Source organism: Coregonus clupeaformis, chromosome 11, assembly GCF_020615455.1.
Source record: "Coregonus clupeaformis isolate EN_2021a chromosome 11, ASM2061545v1, whole genome shotgun sequence".
Taxonomy (NCBI): Eukaryota; Metazoa; Chordata; class Actinopteri; order Salmoniformes; family Salmonidae; genus Coregonus; species Coregonus clupeaformis.
The window spans coordinates 24509809-24530479 of NC_059202.1; the positions used below are offsets into that span (position 1 = coordinate 24509809).

A 20671-nucleotide genomic window follows, 5' to 3' on the forward strand; every position below is an offset into this window, starting at 1 on the left:
TCTGGGCCAGCTGCAGCTTAACTAGGTCTTTCTTTGCAGCACTTGACCATATGACTGGACAATAATCAAGATAAAACTAGAGCCTGCAGGACTTGCTTTGTGGAGTGTGGTGTCAAAAAAGCAGAGCATCCCTTTTTTACGGACATACCTCTCCCCATCTTTACAACCATTGAATCTACACTATGACAAAAGTATGTGGACACTCGTCGAACATCTCATTCCAAAATCATGGGCATTAATATGGAGTTGGTCCCCCCTTTGCTGCTATAACAGCCTCCACTCTTCTGAGAAGGCTTTCCACTAGATGTTGGAACATTGCTGCGGGGACTTGCTTCCATTCAGCCACAAGCGCATTAGTGAGGTCGGGCACTGATGTTGGGCAATTAAGCCTGGCTCGCAGTCGGCGTTCCAATTCATCCCAAAGGTGTTAGATGGGGTTGAGGTCAGGGCTCTGTGCAGGCCAGTCAAGTTCTTCCACACCGATCTCGACAAACCATTTCTCTATGGACCTCGCTTTGTGTACGGGGGCATTGTCATGCTGAAACAGGAAAGGGCCTTCCCAAACTGTTACCACAAAGTTGGAAGCACAGAATCGTCTAGAATGTCATTGTATGTTGTAGCGTTAAGATTTCCCTTCACTGGAACTAAGGGGCCTAGCCCAAACCATGAAAAAAAGTATTATTCATTATTCCTCCTCCACCAAACTTCACAGTTGGCACTATGCATACACACAGGTAGCGTTCTCCTGGCATCTGCCAAACCCAGATTTGTCTGTCGGACTGCCAGATGGTGAAGCATGATTTATCACTCCAGAGAACCCGTTTACACTGCTCCAGAGTCCAATGGAGGCGAGCTTTAAACCACTCCAGCCGACGCTAGGCATTGCGCATGATGATCTTAGGCTGTGTGCAGCTGAACGGCCATGGAAACCTAATTCATGAAGCTCCCGACGAACAGTTCTTGTGCCGACGTTGCTTCCAGAGGCAGTTTGGAACTCAGTAGTGAGTGTTGCAACCGAGGACAGACGATTTTTACGCGATACGCGCTTCAGCACTCGGCGGTCCCGTTCTGTGAGCTTGTGTGGCCTACCACTTCGCGGCTGAGCCGTTGTTGCTCCTAGACGTTTCCATTTCACAATAAAAGCACTTACAGTTGACCGTGGCAGCTCTAGCAGGGCAGAAATTTGACGAACTTACTTGTTGGAAAGGTGGCATCCTATGACGGTGCCACGTTGAAAGTCACTGAGCCCTTCAGTATAGCCATTTTACTGCCAATGTTTGTAAATGGATATTGAATTGCTGTGTGGCCACACTTTTTTTTATCAAATCAAATTTTATTGGTCACATACACCTATTTAGCAGATGTTATTGCGGGTGTAGTGAAATGCTTATGTTCCTAGCTCCAACAGTGCAGTAGTTTCTAACAATTCACAACAATACACAAATCTGAAAGTAAAAGAATGGAATTAAGAAATATATAAATCAATCAAATTTTGTCACATGCGCCGAATAAAACAAGTGTAGACCTTACAGTGAAATGCTTACTTACAGGCCCTTAACCAACAATGCAGTTTTAAGAAAGAATACTATATTAAATAATACAAAATAAAAGTAACAAATAATTAAAGATTGGACACCAAGGAACTTGAAGCTCTCAACCTGATCCACTACAGCCCCGTCAATGAGAATGGGGGCGTGCTCGGTCCTCTTCTTTTTCCTTTAGTCCACAATCATCTCCTTTGTATTGATCGCGTTGAGGGAGAGGTTGTTGTCCTGGCACCACACGACCAGGTCTCTGACCTCCTCCCTATAGGCTGTCTCGTCGTTGTCGGTGATCAGGCCTACCACTGTTGTGTCATCGGCAAACTTAATGATGGTGTTGGAGTCGTGCCTGGCCTTGTGAATGTTGACCTGTTTAAAGGTCTTACTCACATCGGCTACGGAGAGCGTGAGCACACAGTCATCCAGAACAGCTGATGCTCTCATGCATGTTTCAATGTTACTTGCCTCGAAGCGAGCATAGAAGTAATTTAGCTCGTCTGGTATGCTTGGGTCACTGGGCAGCTCGCGGCTGTGCTTCCATTTCAAGTCTGTAATAGTTTGCAAGCCCTGCCACATCAGACGAGCGTCGGATCCGGTGTATTACGATTCGATATTAGGACGAGTAATGTCGGAGTGGCATTGACTAAAATACAGTATATAGACATGAGATGAGTAAAGCAGTATGTAAACATTATTAAAGTGGCCAGTGATTCCATGTATACATAGTGTATACAGTGCATTCGGAAAGTATTCAGACAATTCTCAATCTACACACAATACCCCATAAAGACAGAGCAAGAACAGGTTTAGAAATGTTTGCAAATAAAAATAAATAAAACTGAAATACCTTTAAATAAGTATTCAGACCCTTTGCTATGAGACTCTAAATTCTGCTCTGTTGCATCCGGTTTCCATTGATAATCCTTGAGATGTTTCTACAACTTGGAGTCCACCTGTGGTAAATTCAATTGATTGGACATGATTTGGAAAAGCACACACACACCTGTCTATATAAGGTCCCACAGTTGACAGTGCATGTCAGAGCAAAAACCAAGCCATGAGGTCGAAGGAATTGTCCGTAGAGCTCAGAGACAGGAGTGTGTCGATGCACAGATCTGGGGAAGGGTACTAAAACAATTATGCAGCATTGAAGGTCCCCAAGAACAGTGGCAACCCATCATTCTTAAATGGAAGAAGTTTGGAACCACCAAGACTCTTCCTAGAGCTGGCCGCCCAGCCAAACTGAGCAATCGGGGGAGAAGGGTCTTGGTCAGGGAGGTGACCAAGAACCCGATGGTCACTCTGACAGAGCTCCATAGTTTCTCTGTGGAGATGGGAGAACCTTCCAGAAGGACAACCATCTCTGCACCACTCCACCAATCAGGCCTTTATGGTAGAGTGGCCAGAAGGAAGCTACTCCTCAGTAAAAAGGCACACGACAGCCCGCTTGGAGTTTGCCAAAAGGCACCTAAAGGATTCTCTGGTCTGATGAAACCAAGATTAAACCCTTTGGCCTGAATATCAAGCGCACGTCTGGAGGAAACCTGGCACCATCCCTACGGTGAAGCATGGTGGCGGCAGCATCATGCTGTGGGGATGTTTTTCAGCGGCAAGGACTGGGAGACTAGTCAGGATCGAGGGAAAGTTGAATGGCGCCAAGTACAGAGAGATCCTTGATGAAAACCTGCTCCAGAGCGCTCAGGACCACAGACTGGGGTGAAGGTTAATCTTACAACAGGACAACGACCCCAAGCACACAGCCAAGACCACGCAGGAGTGGCTTCGGGACAAGTCTCTAAATGTCCTTGAGTGGCCCAGTCAGAGCCCGGACTTGAACCCGATCGAACATCTCTGGAGAGACCTGAAAATAGCTATGCAGCGACGCTCCCCATCCAACCTGACAGAGCTTGAGAGGATCTGCAGAGAATAATGGGGAAAAACTCCCCAAATACAGGTGTGCCAAGCTTGTAGCGTCATACCCAAGAAGACTCGAAGCTGTAATCGCTGCCAAAGGTGCTTCAACAAAGTACTGAGTAAAGGGTCTGAATACTTACGTAAATGTGATAGTTTTTTATTTTTAATACATTTGCAAACATTTCTAAAAATCTGTTTTTTGTCATTATGGGGTATTGTGTGTAGATTCAATTTTTTTTTTTTTCCCCTCATCAATCCATTTTAGAATAAGGCTGTAACGTAACAAAATGTGGAAAAAGTCAAGGGGTCTGAATACTTTCCAAATGCACTGTAGGTTTTGACCATGACAATTTACAATCTAAGGTAACACCAAGTAATTTAGTCTCCTCAACTTGTTAAACAGCCACACCATTCATTACCAGATTCCGCTGAGGTCTAGAACTTAGGGAAACAAATACAATGCTCTTAGTTTTAGAGATGTTCAGGACCAGTTTATTACTGGCCACCCATTCCAAAACAGACTGCAACTCTTTGTTAAGGGTTTCAATGACCTTATTAGCTGTGGTTGCTGATGCATATATGGTTGAATCATCAGCATACATGGACACACATGCTTTGTTTAATGCCAGTGGCAGGTCATTGGTAAAAATAGAAAAGAGTAGAGGGCCTAGACAGCTGCCCTGCGGCACATCACACTTCACATGTTTGACATTAGAGAAGCTTCCATTAAAGAAAACCCTCTGAGTTCTATTAGATAGGTTGAAAAGCCATAACACAGAAGTTTTCAACAACAGGTTATGGTCAATAATATCAAAGGCTGCACTGAAATCTAACAGTACAGCTCCCACAATCTTCTTTTAATCAATTTATTTTAACCAATCATCTGTGTCAGTGCAGTACATGTTGAGTGCCTTTCTCTAGAAGCATGCTAAAGTCTGTTGTTAATTTGTTTACAGAGAAATAGCATTGTAATTGGTCAAACACCATTTTTTCCAAACAGTATACTAAGAGCTAGCAGCAAGCTGATAGGTCTGCTATTAGAATCAGTAAAGGCCGCTTTACCACTCTTGGGTAGCGGAATTACCTTGGTTTCCCTCCAGGCCTGAGGACAAAGACTTTCCTCTAGGCTCAGATTAAAGATATGACAGATAGGACTTCTCACAGAAACCAATTCATGTCACAATTTTTCCACCAACTCTTTCCCTGGTTTCCACTACTCTTGCTCAACAAAAAATATCTGTCTCATTAACATTTTTGAAGTCATTCCAAATAAATTATTTTGAGGTAGAGAGGCGTTGTACCCAAGTCACCCTACAATTGACCGGTGTTACATTTAGCCCCACTCTCGAGTTCACACATATTTAGGAGTTGAGAAATACATGGAGTAGGAATGGAAAGCTGGGATTCCCCTCTTTTTAACAAAAGCCATTAAAACTGCTGTTTTCGCAGTTGTGCATTGACTGCTTGTCAGAATGCATGTTTCCCTCCTTATGCCACATAACATGAATGCACCACGAGAGGAATATTTATCTAGCATAGAACACAACAAGCTGACTAGGTAAATATATAAACTATTCTACTATGGGGTCGTTAGATTTTTCTATGAATTACTTGTTTTGTTTGCAGAGGAAAAGTACATGTGGAATGTTCTACCATCTTCAAAATGCGCCTCACCAGAAATATTTTTTCATGTTCCATATTTTTTAGGATTGCATGGCGGCAATGGCCAATGAGCCTGTCATAGAGGACGTAAGCAATGTCCCCACGCACTCTAGCAGCTTTCATGGCTGGGATAAGTTATTTCCTCTTCTGGTGCACAGCTTCAGGATAGTCCTCGTTGAGGAAGATGTGCGTTCCTCTCAAGTTCTTGGCTCTTTCCAGAACAGCTACCTTGTCCTTGAACCTCAGGAACTTCACCATCGGCCTGGGCCTGTCACCTGGGCCGGTGGTGGGTTTTCCAGTCCTGTGGGTGCGCACCACCTCAATCTTCCTGTGGTCCATCTTCAGTTTCTCCGAGATAATTTCCCTCACTTTGTCCTCAGACTCCGTCCAGGTCTCATGGAGATTCTGCAATTCCATCCACAACAATGTTGTTTCGCCTTGATTGTCCCTCGAGATAATCTGATTTCTCCGTCATTGTTATCATGGATTCACATACAGAACAGATGTCCTCTCTCAATTACTTACAGATTGCTGTCATCTTGCCGTTCTCCTGTTTAACTCATTGAGCTGACCCTGGGAGAACTACAAACTGTTCTTCAGGTCCTGGAACTCTGGTCAGGTCGTCCATTCTTTTGTTAGTTGAACCAACAGTATTTGAACACAACACTTGAAGCTACAGTATTTTCTTGTTGTTGTAACAACTGCTTGTAGAACTCTTTTTGTTCGTTTAAAAGATCCTTCACCTGTGATAGAGACACACCACTGTCCTCAACGGTACTCCCGCCGGCTTTGGGGGAGTGGGGTAGAGGGAATAAGGGTGGCAGCTCTCTCCATCTTAGTCCCTCCCCCTGCGATACCAAAACACACCTCACAAGAAAATACATCTCCTTGTCATCCTTCTGTGGCTGTGTTATTAAAAATGGTGAGTAATCACACAAACAAGCTAGAACGGTAATTAGGTTTGTTTCCACAGCAGCTGGAATTCTCTCTCTGAAGACAAACCCAGGCTTACAGATTAATGATAAGGTACAGCTTGGAAGTGTAATACACATCTAAAAGAGCTCTCATCCAGATTATGCCAGTGAGTGACTGAATGGGAGCAACAACAAAACAAACACCAATGCATGAGTAAAGAGGATAAAAGCGGGAGAGTTCTGAGGGAAAACCTAGTTGCACAAAAATAGTCCAGTTTCATATCAACATTCTACATTTGCATTTATCATTCTAGGGTAGGCCTCCCAGAAAACCACAGCCTCCAATTTACCAGTAACATTCAATTTAGAGTTGGCAATTTTGCACAGTTTGGAATGTGTAACCAGAGGCGTCATGCCCATAGGGGGCACGTTCCCCCCTTCAGATTTGTCCTGTATAACTAAAATGTGCTGAATAAGACTCACATTCCTGTCAATCTTTTACCCATATTTTAGCAGAGATGCAGAGAAGCATATTTCGTTTCTTTAAACAAAGAACCACCAGTCAGGAGGATACAGACAGCTGAAGAGGTATGCTTAGATATGCAGAAAAAATTACATATTTTTGACATAGAATTAAGCATAATGATTATGGCTCTAGATTGCAGGAAAAAGCTGTTTCAGGTGTTTGAGAAAACCCCCCCCACAATTCTCCAACTTCAGGACAGTGGCCTAGACCCCCTCCGGACCACCCCCCAGCCATCCTCATATACTTTGATTGATTGGAACACACCTGATTGGCCTCTCATACCACAATGCTGTATGACTGCCAGCATAAACTCACACGGCCGTAACACATCTGGACAAGAGGAACACCTATGTGAGAATGCTGTTCATTGACTACAGTTCAGCATTCAACACTAACGTTTCCTCCAAGCTTGACGCCAAGCTCAGAGCCCTTAGTCTGGACACCACCCTCTGCAACTGGATCCTGGACTTCCTGACGGTCAGACCGCAGGCTGTGAGGATTGGCAACAACACCTCCTCCACACTGACTCTTAACCCAGGGGCCCCCCAGGGGTGTGTCCTCAGTCCTCTGCTGTACTCCCTGTTCACCCACGACTGCGTGGCTTTGCACGACACCAACTCCATCATCAAGTTTGCTGACGACACCCCGGTTGTAGGCCTGATAACCAACAACGATGAGTCAGCCTATAGGGAGGAGGTAAGTGAACTGGCATGACAACCGCTACCTCAACGTCAGCAAAACAAAGGAGTTGATTGTTGACTTCAGGAAGCATAGGAGGGAACCCCGAGCCACATCAATGGGACTGAAGTAGAGAGAGTCACAAGTTAAGTTCCTCGGAGTCCACATCACCGAGGACTTGTCATGGACCAACAACACCACCATCCTTGTCAAGAGGGAGCAACAGCATCCCTACTTCCTAAGGCGGCTGAAGAAATATGGCATTGCACCCCGGGTCCTCTCCAAATACTACCGCTGCACCATCGAGAGCGTCCTGACAGGTTGCATCACGGGAATTCCTCCGTCCACAAGGCTCTCCAGTGGGTGGTGAAGACGGCCCAGTACATTACTGGGACCGTGCTCCCATCCATCCAGGATATCTACTCGAAACAGTGCCTGAGGAAGGGACGCAGCATCATCAAGGACCCCAGCCACAATCTGTTCTCTCCCTTACCGCCGGGCAGACGGTAACGGAGCACGAGGTCTGATACCAACAGGCTCAGAGACTGTTTCTATGTACAAGCCATCAGACTGCTTAACACTTGAACTGGACTGACCACCTGCTCTGATTCTCCGCACCTTAGCACCCACCCAGACACATCACAACTGCTGCTACCAGACTCTTATTATACTGCTCAGTTTATACACTGCCTCCCATCCCCCCGTTCCCAAAACACATGCAAATATTGTACTATAAATTGGGCCTTCCTGTTTCTACTTATGCTAAAATGTTTATTCTATTCTACTGAACCATTTACTTTATGTTCATATTCTTATCTTTTAATTCTTATTGTTGTTGCATTGTCAAGAAGGAAACTGCAAATAAGCATTTAGTTGGACGGTGTATACCATGCGTATGCCCTACATACGACTAATAAAAACTTGAAACTTGTTTGGTTCTGTTTGGTTTCTAGTGAATAGGCCTACGCCCCAGGTTTGTGTGAGTGAGGTTGTGTCATGTGTCTGTGTGTGTTCTAATGGTTGAATAACAAGTAAGCACATGTCTCCTGGTATTTCCACCCATATGTCGTACTAAGGTGCAACACTACCAAGGCCTTCCCCACTCTCTGAATGGAATGAGCTACAGGCTATGAAATATATAGTAAAATTACCAAGGCAACATGCTGATTTTCTTTCAAAAGAAGCAGTCCTTTCTGAAATTGAATAAAATGGCTGAGCCGTTTACGACATTGCACACCATTCATCTCAATGGTTTGATGGCACATTAAAAGAGATAGATCACTCCAAAATAAGTGGTCTAATGTCAAAATAAGTCAATTTTCCACGACTTCTGTTATGTTGATAAAGCAATATGCCTCAACTCCAAGTGAATAAGAAAGATACCGTCTGAAATTCTAGTATCATTAATAATCTTGCCCATTCTTTTGGGATTGAGGAATATACTGGTAGTGGATCAATGAATCAGATGGCATACAGTGGGCTTGGGACTCAATCAACATTAGACCACTTTTCAGGTCTGTCAGTAGTTACAGAGTAACTGAATGAGAACAAGCATCAAATTAGTATTTTCTTTATTTAAAATCAGCATCAAATCTTTATTTTTTAAATGAATATTTGGCATTTATTTTGTATTACCTAGGCCTATTTGTTTAATTTCTATGGTGGAGGGGGCTTCACCATGACAATTTGTAACTTCGCAACAACAAAAGAAGAAGAAACTAATACATCAATCAGTTTTACAAAGATTGAGACTTATAATAATAATAATAATAATAATAATAATAATAATAATAATAATAATAATAATAATAAGCCATTTAGCAGACGCTTTTATCCAAAGCGACTTACAAGTCATGCGTGCATAATTATTATTTTTTTGTGTATGGGTGGTCCCGGGGATCGAACCCACTACCTTGGCGTTACTTATCTATCCTCTTGTTTTCATGACTGGCTCCTTTTTTCCAAAGCAATGTGTTGCGTTGACATGTCATAATGGAGTATTGCAGAACACTGTCTGACTTCGCAGTTAAATCAATTTTTTTGTCAACTATGAGTATGACACGACATCTCACTGCGCGTTACACCTTGCTCTGTTGCAGCACTGATGCAATGACAAGCAGCAGAAAGCTGCTGTGACAGAGCACGTGGTGGAGGCTCATCTATAAAACGAAATGCTGTTTGTATCGGTGTTTATCATCCGAGTGGTTCTTTGATACTTTCAACTAAACCTCAGATTATCAGCTCAAATGGCTAGATATACATTTGTTTTATTGTCACTTAGTCCTCCTTGTGATTAGCTTCTAAATAATAACATTATTCAGTTGAATTGTTTATTATTTGATTAAGATCAGGTCAAACTTGCTTTCTTTCAGCTCCTCGTTATGGATACTGTAAATCACAAATACTAGTATACTGTCAGGTTATTATAGCACTACCACTCCCCTGTAATTATGGAAATTACATGTATTGACTAATAACAGTGGCAGAATTATTACATTTTTACATTTTAGTCATTTAGCAGACGCTCTTATCGAGAGCGACTTAGTTAGCGAGTGCATACATTTTCATACTGGCCCCCCGTGGGAATCGAACCCACAACCCTGGCGTTGCAAACGCCATGCTCTACAAACTGAGCTACAAGGAGGCCTAATTATCTATACTATGTTGAGGCCTAACATTGGTGTTTCCAGGCAGGGACAACCTATCACGTTCCAGGACAGTGTCTCCACTGCAAGTCACCAGCTTATTTTAGCCTAACTTCAGCACCAGCCACTTTATTTTACAGGAAAGGGAAGTTGAAGCCAGGATGTGGTTTTATAAAACACCCCCAGCAGGGTTCTGTATGAACTCGTTCCATACTAGAGGTTGTTTAGAAAAGCGGAACAGTTTCAATGTCGCCACTCATTGAAATGAATGTGATATTCTGTTATTTTATGATTGTGCAATGGATCAATAGCTTGGTTTTTCGCTTTTGCCTCTATTATCTGTTTAAAAGTTCAAACACTTTACATTGAGCACACATGTGTACATAAAAAATTAAAATTAAAGTATCCCTTCTTTAACCTTATAGCATACTTCTGCACTAAAAATAAAGTACCCTGAAATAAATAATATAAATAATCTCTCATTCACTACTTTAAACCGCCCTAATAAATGCCTAAATGTTTACTCAACATTGCATAACCTTATCTAACTACTCCATCTGTGGAATGAATCCTTGTCGTATTACAACCCTAGTGAAAACACATTACATATTGTAAATGACCACTGGGGGGGGGGGGCGACGACAATCATCCATCAAGCCAGCAGAGAGAAGTGTCAGTCAGTCGTTTTCCAAGGTTGTGTAGGAGTACAGCCCCTGGTGACAGCTCTGTCAACTTAGTCACCTTGGTGACCACCTCAAACTAGGCTATTCATGGCATCTGCCTTAAGATAACAACCAAGAGGTAGTATAATAATATGTACTGATTATTTATCCAACAACGTCATCCGAAAACACCATTCCACAATTATTACTGAAGTAAATCTTATCAGAACTTCAACATAGGATAATATTACCTGCTTCAGATTACATTTTAAAAAGTGCTCATTACAGAATTATAACTGTTCCAACCAATCAGATGCATATGAAACCTGGCTGAAAGATGTGTACTACCCTCTAAAGGTGGAAACAGGGAGGAGGGGTAGAGGGTTTGAGTCAGTGGTGCCCAACCAGTGCCCAACCTTGAGAGGGTTGTGCAGTGAACGTGCTCAACCCTCCATTGAAACACAAATATCAATTCATATCAAAATGAATCTAAGGTCTACAACAAAAATTCTAGAATGGTCAGTTTTGAAATGGGAAGAATTTTCCAAATATGTACAGTCTAATCTGTGGAGTTGAGGACCAGTGTACTGTAGTAGTCAATGTGAATTTTTATAAAGCCCTTTTTACATCAGCAGATGTCACAAAGTGCTATACAGAAACCCATCCTAAAACCCCAAACAGCAAGCAATGCAGATGTAGAAACACGGTGGCTTGGGAAAACTCCCTAGAAAGGCAGAAACCTAGGAACAAACCTACGAAGGAACCAGGCTCTGAGGGGTGGCCAGTCCCCTTCTGGCTGTGCCGGGTGGAGATTATAACAGTACATGGCCATTAAGGCCAAGATCTCCACCCGGCACAGCCAGAAGGGGACGTGTTCACCCCTCAGAGCCTGGTTCCTTCGTAGGTTTGTTCCTAGGTTTCTGCCTTTCTAGGGTGTTTTCCCAAGCCACCGTGTTTCTACATCTGCATTGCTTGCTGTTTGGGGTTTTAGGATGGGTTTCTGTGGTCCTCTGTAGCTCAGCTGGTAGAGCACGGCGCTTGTAATGCCAAGGTAGTGGGTTCGATCCCCGGGACCACCCATACACAAAAAATGTATGCACGCATGACTGTAAGTCGCTTTGGATAAAAGCGTCTGCTAAATGGCATATTATTATTATTATTATGTTCTCCAAGATGTTCAAACGTTCATAGATGACCAGCAGGGTCAAATAATAATCACAGTGGTTGTAGAGATTGCAACAGGTCAGTACATCAGGAGAAAATGTCACTTGGCTTTTCATAGCCGGGTATTTAGAGGTTGAAATAGCAGGTGCGGTAGAGAGAGAGTTGAAAGCAGCAGGTCTGGGACAAGGTAGCACGTCCGGTGAACAGATCAGGGCTCCATAGCCGCATGCAGAAGAGTTGAAACTAGAGCAGCAGCACGACCAGGTGGACTGGTGACAGCAAGGAGTCATCAGGCCAGGTACAGTTGAAGTCAGAAGTTTACATACACTTTAGGTTGGTGTCATTAAAACTTGTTTTTCAACCACTCCCCAAATGTCTTGTTAACAAACTATAGTTTTGGTAAATCGGTTAGGACATCTACTTTGTGCATGACACAAGTAATTTTTCCAACAATTGTTTACAGACAGATTATTTCACTTATAATTCACTGCATCACAATTGCAGTGGGTCAGAAGTTTACATACACTAAGTTGACTGTGCCTTTAAAACAGCTTGGAAAATTCCAGAAAATGATGTCATGGTTTTGAAGCTTCTGATAGGCAAATTGACATCATTTGAGTCAATTGGAGGTGTACCTGTAGATATATTTCAAGGCCTACCTTCAAACTCAGTGCCCCTTTGCTTGACATCATGGGAAAACCAAAAGAAAGCAGCCAAGACCTTGTAAACCTCCACAAGTCTGGTTCATCCTTTGGAGCAATTTCCAAACGCCTGAAGGTACCATGTTCATCTGTACAAACAATAGTACGCAAGTATAAACACCATGGGACCACGCAGCCGTCATCCCGCTCAGGAAGGAGACGCGTTCTGTCTCCTAGAGATTAACGTACTTTGGTATGAAAAGTGCAAATCAATCCCAAAACAACAGCAAAGGACCGTGTGAAGATGCTGGAGGAAACAGGTACAAAAGTATCTATATCCACAGTAAAACAAGTCCTATATCGACATATCCTGAAAGGCCACTCAGCAAGGAAGAAGCCATTGCTCCAAAACCGCCATAAAAAAGCCAGACTACGGTTTGCAACTGCACATGATCGTACTTTTTGGAGAAATGTCCTCTGGTCTGATGAAACAAAAATAGAACTGTTTGGCCATAATGACCATCGTTATGTTTGGAGGAGAAAGGGGGATGCTTTTGCAAGCCGAACACCATCCCAAACGTGAAGCACGGGGGTGGCAGCATCATGCTGTGGAGGTGCTTTGCTGCAGGAGGGACTGGTGCACTTCACAAAATAGATGGCATCATGAGGAAGGAAAATTAAGAGGATATATTGAAGCAACATCTCAAGACATCAGTCAGGAAGTTAAAGCTTGGTCGCAAATGGGTCTTCCAAATGGACAATGACCCCAAGCATACTTCCAACGTTGTGGCAAAATGGCTTAAGGACAACAAAGTCAAGGTATTGGAGTGGCCATCACAAAGCCCTGACCTCAATCCTATAGAACATTTGTGGGCAGAACTAAAAAAGCATGTGCGAGCAAGCAGGCCTACAAACCTGACTCAGCTACACCAGCTCTGTCAGGAGGAATGGGCCAACATTCACCCAACTTATTGTGGGAAGCTTGTGGAAGGCTACCCGAAACATTTGACCCGAGTTAAACAATTTAAAAGCAATGCTACCAAATACGAATTAAGTGTATGTAAACTTCTCACCAACTGGGAATGTGATGAAAGAAATAAAAACTGAAATAAATCATTCTCTCTACTATTATTCTGACATTTCACATTCTTAAAATAAACTAACTAACTGACCTAAGACAGGGAATTTTTTACTAGGATTAAATGTCAGGAATTGTGAAAAACTGAGTTTAAATGTATTTGGCTAATATGTATGTAAACTTCCAACTTCAACTGTAGTCCTGAGACATGGTCCTAGGGCTCAGGTCCTCCGGGAGGGGAGGGAGAGAGGCATTTCTCCCTCATCATCACAGCACTAAAACATGTCAATCATTCTTTACAACTGTCATGACTATAACTATTGGTATCAAAGTGGGACTGTGTGTAGGGTTGACATTTCAAAAACGCCTTCCTCTTTTAACTTCTGTATGGCCAGTCACACGAGGTCACCACCTCCCTTCTGATCAGTAGAAAGTGATTTTTTTTTTTTTTACTTATCCTCAGCACTTGAAAAAAGGAACTACACTCTGGGCACAGATGTCAGTTCAACGTCTAGTTGTTTACATTTCGTTGAGTTGTCAACTGTTGTTAATTCAATGTGAAATCAACAAAACATTTCACCATGTCATTGGATTTAGGTTAAAAGTTAGGTGAAAAACAAAACAAAATGCCCTTACGTTGATGACTTTTTGCAAATCCAATGCATTTTCCACGTTGATTCAATGTCATCATTTTGATTTTGGGGGTTGAACATGTGGAAAAAACAGTTTTTTCCCAGTGGGTAGTTTCTCATTTGCCAGATAAAGGGTTCAACTGACACAGGCTCTTTCTCAATTCATCTTTCCTCAATTCCTCGCATCCCACCTTCTCAATCACATTAGAGAAAGTCCAAGTTCCCTACCTTCTGACTTTCTTCTCCAATTCATTTTGAGAAGTAAGAGAGAGAATGCAAGTTCCTTTCAAAATGTCAGCCCAGTTCATAGACATTCCTCAGTCTGATTTAGCTGCACTATAGAGGAGTAGCCTGATAAATTAGTTTAATGAGCAGTGAGATCCCTAGCTAAAATTAGGCTGACTGGGACTCCCTGCAACAGTCATTGAGAAAAAAAAAAGTGGTTAAGGTAACATCCTGAAGGCAGACTTGACATAATATGCATTAAACACACCGAGAATCTCACTGCCGTTTGACTGCCAATAGATACTTATCACAGGCCGTTCCTTCTTTACAAAAGGGTTCTTCGGCTTTCCCCATAGGATAACTCTTTTTGGTTCCAAGTAGAACCCTTTTTGGTTCCAGGTATAATCAAATCAAATTGTATTTGTCACATGCGCCGAATACAACAGATGTAGACCTTACAGGGAAATGCTTACTTACAAGCCCTTAACCAACAATACAGTTAAGAAAAATAAGTGTTAAGTTAAAAGTAAAAATATATATATATCTCATAATAAAAATAACAACTAATTAAAGAGCAGCATGTAAAACCCTCTCTGGAAAGGGTTCTACATGGAACCCAAAAGGGTTCTACCTGGAACCAAAAATGGTTCTTTCAAAGGGTTCTCCTATGGGACAGCCGAAGAATCCTTTTAAGTTCTAGATGGCACCTTTTTTTCTAAGAGTGTATTACAAAGCGGTACCTGCTGCGTGCTGACTCGGTAGCGACGAACCTAGCGAGTCTACTTGTAGAATCGCAATGCTTGCCAACAACTTGACTTTGAGCCAATCAGACAGCATTTTCTCCGTACATCCACGGATGAGCCAGTCACACTTCATATGCAATGTAGGCTATGGGATGGTAGCTAGCTAAGTGCACAGACGCAATGCACACAACACTAAATACTTCCTCCAAGCTAGCTAACCACAGCAGCTAGTATTGACATTATAACTAAATCATAATGGATTAGCTAGTTTCCATGAAACAGCTGCCTGTGTTAGCTGCCAAGTTAGCTAGTTAGATAGTGCAGTGTCCTTTGCTATCTTGTGCTAGCTAGCGAATATGCTAACCTTAACTAGGTTGCAAAACATTTGACTATGGGCTGGCACTTGCAGTATGGGATTATGGAGAGTGAATAAAATGGTTTATTCGTCATCTTCCTAGGTAGTTATTTAACTGCGGCCATCTGGCTAGTATCAACAAGGGCGTTCTATAAAATAGCAACATTAGCGCAGCTAGCTTGGAATCTAGACCATAAGCAACACACACAGACATGCATTGCCAAACAATGCTACTGCCACCTTCTGGTTTGGAGTATTTTAACAAGGCTGAGTGGCTGACTGCTTCCAAGGTCTTTGCTGTATGAACACAAAAGAGATTGACTGCCGACACTGTTCAGAGATGCTAAGTACTGTCGGCAGGCAAACTTTTGACAATCCTACTGGTGTGTCTGAGGTTTTAGTGTGGAGCAGAACTGGCAGACAGCGTAGGATTATACAAGACTATGTAGGCTATACAATGTATGGAATGACACCATCCATGATGTCTGTGTGGAAATGCATTGCCTCTGGTATGAAAATAATTCCCACACACTAATAAGCATCCATATCAAATTAATTAATTAATCCATTCAACGCTTATGGTAAACCTGGAATGAGTTGCTCTTGGAAATTATGTTGATGTTCGATCCAGGTGCAGATTTCTTGGCCGTCTGAGGTGACTCAACATTCCACAGGGTTCAGTGTACGTGAAAAGGAAAGTTGGTCTGCAAAATTCTTACGAAAAAAAGTATTCTTTATTGCCTTCTAACTACTCAATGTGCTGAGGCAAGGGAAGCGATTGCATTTTAGCCATCACGAGGCTCATCTTTAGGACACAAGCAAATGTCTTAATCTGATGGGAAAGTAGAGCACTTGGCAAACTCTTAAGAGTAACAAGTTAAGCCATTGTCCTCTCTGTATTACTAGATGGTTGGGGGAAAATGACCTGGGAGAAAGGAAAGGGAGATGCATTCAGTTGTACAACTGTCAAGGTTTTCAACTGAAATGTGTCTTCCACATTTAACCCAACCTCTCTGAATCAGAGAGGTGCGGGAGGCTGCCTTAAATCGACATCCACATCGTCGGCGCCCGGGGACCAGTGGGTTAACTGCCTTGCTCAGCGGCAGAACGCCAGATTTTTACCTTGTCAGTTCGGGGATTCGATCCAGCAACCTTTCGGACACCAGTCTATTGCTTGTTGGCCAATCAAGCAATGAGCAAGAGCATAAAATGATGACCCAAAGCATTTGGCGCAGCGGTCTAAGGCACTGCATCTCAGTGCTTGAGGCGTCACTACAGACCCCCTGGTTCGATTCCAGGCTGTATCACAACCGGCCGTGATTGGGAGTCCCATAGGGCGGCGCACAATTGGCCCAGCGTCGTCCGGGTTTGGCCGGTGTAGGCCGTCATTGTAAATAAGAATTTGTTCTTAACGGACTTGCCTAGTTAAATAAAGGTAAAATAAAAATACATTCTAATCAGTCCAGTCTGGGTCTTCCTTCCCTATAGGTTTCCCGGACAGAGATTAACACCAGTCCTGAACTAAAAAGCATAATAAATAGCCTAGCTTTTATTTGGGAGCTTAATCTGTGCCCGGGAATCCGGCTGAAATTGTTCTGACGCAATCAATTTGCGCAATTAGCCTCGAGACAAGGTTATCCCTTTAGGCAGCAGCTGTTGACACTTGACGCTCATCGGACGATAGCAACATTATGCATATTGTGTAAACAGTGACACCGCTCCTTTAAGATCCTAATATTTACATTACCATCAGAAAACACACAGGGCCAGTCACCTTGAGGAAGTTTCTCACACGCCATTAAAATGATATTTGGGTATAGTTTCAAACCATTGCCTTCAATGGTCCGAGACATTTACATGTCAAAGAAATAGCCTTGTGATGTGAGAGAGATAACAATCCTCCATAATCTACCTACATGGATGTTATCATTAACAATGGAACAACTAATCTATGCACACTACTTCAATTGAAGAGTTGAATACACAGAATAATCATTAATGTTGATAAGCTGATAGCTGGCATCAGTGTGTATTGTGAGAGTGATAGTATCATTCTACAAAAAGAGAAGAATGAAAGTCAGAGAAGCCTTTATGGGAAAGTGGAATGCTTTGCAACAGAAGCCCAAGGGCAATTTGGTCTGCCCTTGGCACTTACCAGAAGCAATTTCTTCAGTTCAGACTGCAGACTCTCCACACTTGGTTCAGTTGATAACCAAACAATTAAATATCACTAAATATTTACAAAATGAGCTTGAAACCAGAGCTTGAGTTTGAAACTCCTAGGCCTATTGTATTGTCTATTTTTTGTTTTATTCAGGTTTGAATTGAAACAATAGCTGTTGATGAATTTGCAAATGCTATATAGGCCCAATAGTATTGTCACATTTAATTTGCTCTGTTAAACCTACCCTTTGGAATGACTTCGATAGCAGCAGTGAACCTATTAAGGTTTTAATTGGCGATCACTCAACAATCATTCTCACAATAACTAATTGATAATAGTCAGTGACAAATAGCAGGGCTGGGCTTGGTTAAAACCCTGGATGGGAGACCGAAGGGTAGCTGTACATAGATACATACATTTTCCAGTAGGAAGTGCTGCCATGCTTATATTTTGTTTTATTCTGATAACTGGATATAGAGTTGAAGGTCTGACATTGTTTTAAAGGTACAAACGTATCATATATTATAGTCTCTGTTGAAATTTGGTTACCATGATGACATAATCCTGTGGTTGAAATTTCACACTCAAAACAACAGTTTACGTTAAGTACTTTTTTTCAAATCCAAAGTATTTTCCACGTAGATCCACGTCACAATACATTCACAAATTACGGTGAAACAACGTTGATTTCAACACTTTGTAGCCAGTGGGGCGCGCAGTGATGTTGACAACAAAACTGACAAAGTTGTAGGAAATAGGGATTGCATATCCACATGACGCAGTTACATCAATAAAAGTTGTAACTTCACTGACAAAGTTTATCAAGCCAAGTGGTTATAAAATCCCCTACCATGACTAATCATATGCATGCAAATATAATAGGCAACTGCAGTGACATTGTGACAGCCAATAATTAGCACATACCGTAGATTGCCTGTTTTACAATAGTTAAACTAGGGGAAAAAATTGTTTCATTCCAAATTCATTGTATACGAAACAGCAAGTATGCTATAATTGGTCAAATAAGTTTTACCCACCTGGAACAAAGTGGTGGAGAGCGTGAGAAGTTAGAAGAGAGAACCGTTAAAACGTGGTGTCGTCCTTCAGGGCTGAGTTCAGTACGAAAAAAGGTAATGCAATGATCAATTAAACGGAAACGGTGAACGACCAGTTTAAAAACGGGCGTGGTTGTGGGTTGGTGAACGCTGTCAGCATGGCCGCTACCCGCCACACCCACCAAACGGAGCAAACGTACCTCAAACTCTGTTCAAGAATTTTGAAGAACGTTTCGTTCAGTACAAGCCGTTACGCAACGTAGCGAACGTTTAATCGAACTGAATGCACTCCTGGTAAAAACAATTGTCCCCCACTACTCGCTCCGTTTTTGAACCCTTTGATGTAACAGGAAAGGGTGGGCGGTTAAAGGAAAAGGTGGAGTCACTTTTCAGTAGAACTAGTTTAGACCGGTACTAATGTGCATGCTGAGACTGATCAGGACATTGATTGTCTACCCAAACAGGGAAAATATGTCCAACAAAAAAAACACACTCAAACCTCTGTTTTAATGATCTCGTAACCTAACCCATCACCTATAGGCCACCCAACGTACCATTTTTTACACAGCTTTAGGCCTACAGTACCATTTATGCCACAGCTTCAGACAGGAGCCACTGTACTGTAGGCCTACAGTAGGCCCCGTCTGAAAGCTGTGTAATAAATGGCTACAATTACACTATTTACATATTTTGACAGCCGACACAGTATGTGTGACTTCTGTTTAAACTCTGGATTTCAAGAGGAACTTCTCTAATTTCGGAGCCCTCGGAAGCAAGAGATATGTAGATGATGACATCCAGTGGATGTTGTGGATCACTGCAGGGGGACTTTTACCTGTAGTTCCATAAAAATCTCTTCAATGCAGCTGTAAGATACAGAATTCATGATTTATAAATATACACTCTGATTAACAATGTTCAACATTATTTGACTGAGTAGAGGTTTATTTTTATTTAATAGGCTGTACACATATTTTGCAGATGTTATCGCAGGTGCAGCAAAATGCTCGTTACTAGCGCGGTAATACACACAAATGCAATAAATAAATAAATAAATAAATAAAATATCCGAACGAGTCCGGAATATAAATATACTGTACACAGTTGTACACAGTTGTGTCAAGGTGGCTGGATGTCCTTTGGGTGGTGGACCATTCTTGATACGCACGGACAACTGTTGAGCGTGAAAAACCCAGCAGCGTTGCAGTTCTTGACAGAACCGTGCGCCTGGCATCTACTACCATTCCCGTAGAGACCAGTGGATGGGCATAGAGTCAGTGTGGATAGTCTGTTGGGGAGGGAGAGCAGCAGTAGTTGTTAGCGATTTAACAGTTTTATGGTCTGCTGTATTGGTAACGAACATGTCTCTGGACACTAGTTGCCGGTTTCTGGTCTTTTATTTATCTGGATTGGATGAAATAAATGCAATACAATGAATGGTGAGCTTCTCAATGCTGCACACAGTGCACACCTAACGTGAGGAAAAGTAAAGCGAGCAAGTACCTGCACCAGGGAAGCTACGTTACAGACAGCCTGTACTGTGTAGCTAGCCTAACATTGCACCACTCGGTAGAAAACTCTTTCAGCAGAATATTTCATCACAAAAGGTTCGCTAGTAACACAACAATGTTGGAATACATTCTATCAAAATTACATGAAGTTTTACTACTTCTAAACGTTTATACCATGTACATTTACACATAACTCTTCTCAGTAGAATCAAAACATACTGAGCGGGAATTCCTGCGTCTGACTTGAAGGTACTTCAGGCCAGAGCAATATACCACAGAGCAATCGATACTCACGGTCCAAGGATATGGAAATATTAATACTCGTTACAGGAGCATGGAGAACAGTCCATGTCTCGGGTGGCTGGAGTCTAAATTTGGCTTCTTTTTAGATTTGTGACGCTTGATTGTGTATGTGGCACCAGACAATACATTTCTGCAAGTCAAAATTGATGGATTTGGTTACATCTTGACAATGAAATAGAAATTATAGCAGGTTGAGGTATATTGGGTTTAATCTTGTCCTGGAGGCAGAGCTGAGCAGTTTGAGAGGGAGAGAGTGGC

The 20671-nt window shown here is 42.3% G+C and overlaps 1 protein-coding gene across 2 annotated transcripts in view; it reads right to left on the bottom strand.

The window, feature by feature from the left end:
• The window catches only part of LOC121576431 (elongation of very long chain fatty acids protein 1), a 31966-nt gene extending 13243 nt beyond the window's left edge, over positions 1–18723 (bottom strand). Inside the window, exon 1 of one of the 2 annotated variants that reach the window (XM_041889563.2) lies at positions 18582–18723. The gene's annotated coding sequence lies outside the window, so the exon portion shown is untranslated. The remainder of the gene's footprint in view (positions 1–18581) is intronic. The other variant, XM_041889564.2, reaches the window with a different exon arrangement.
• Between the last annotated feature and the right edge of the window lie 1948 nt (positions 18724–20671).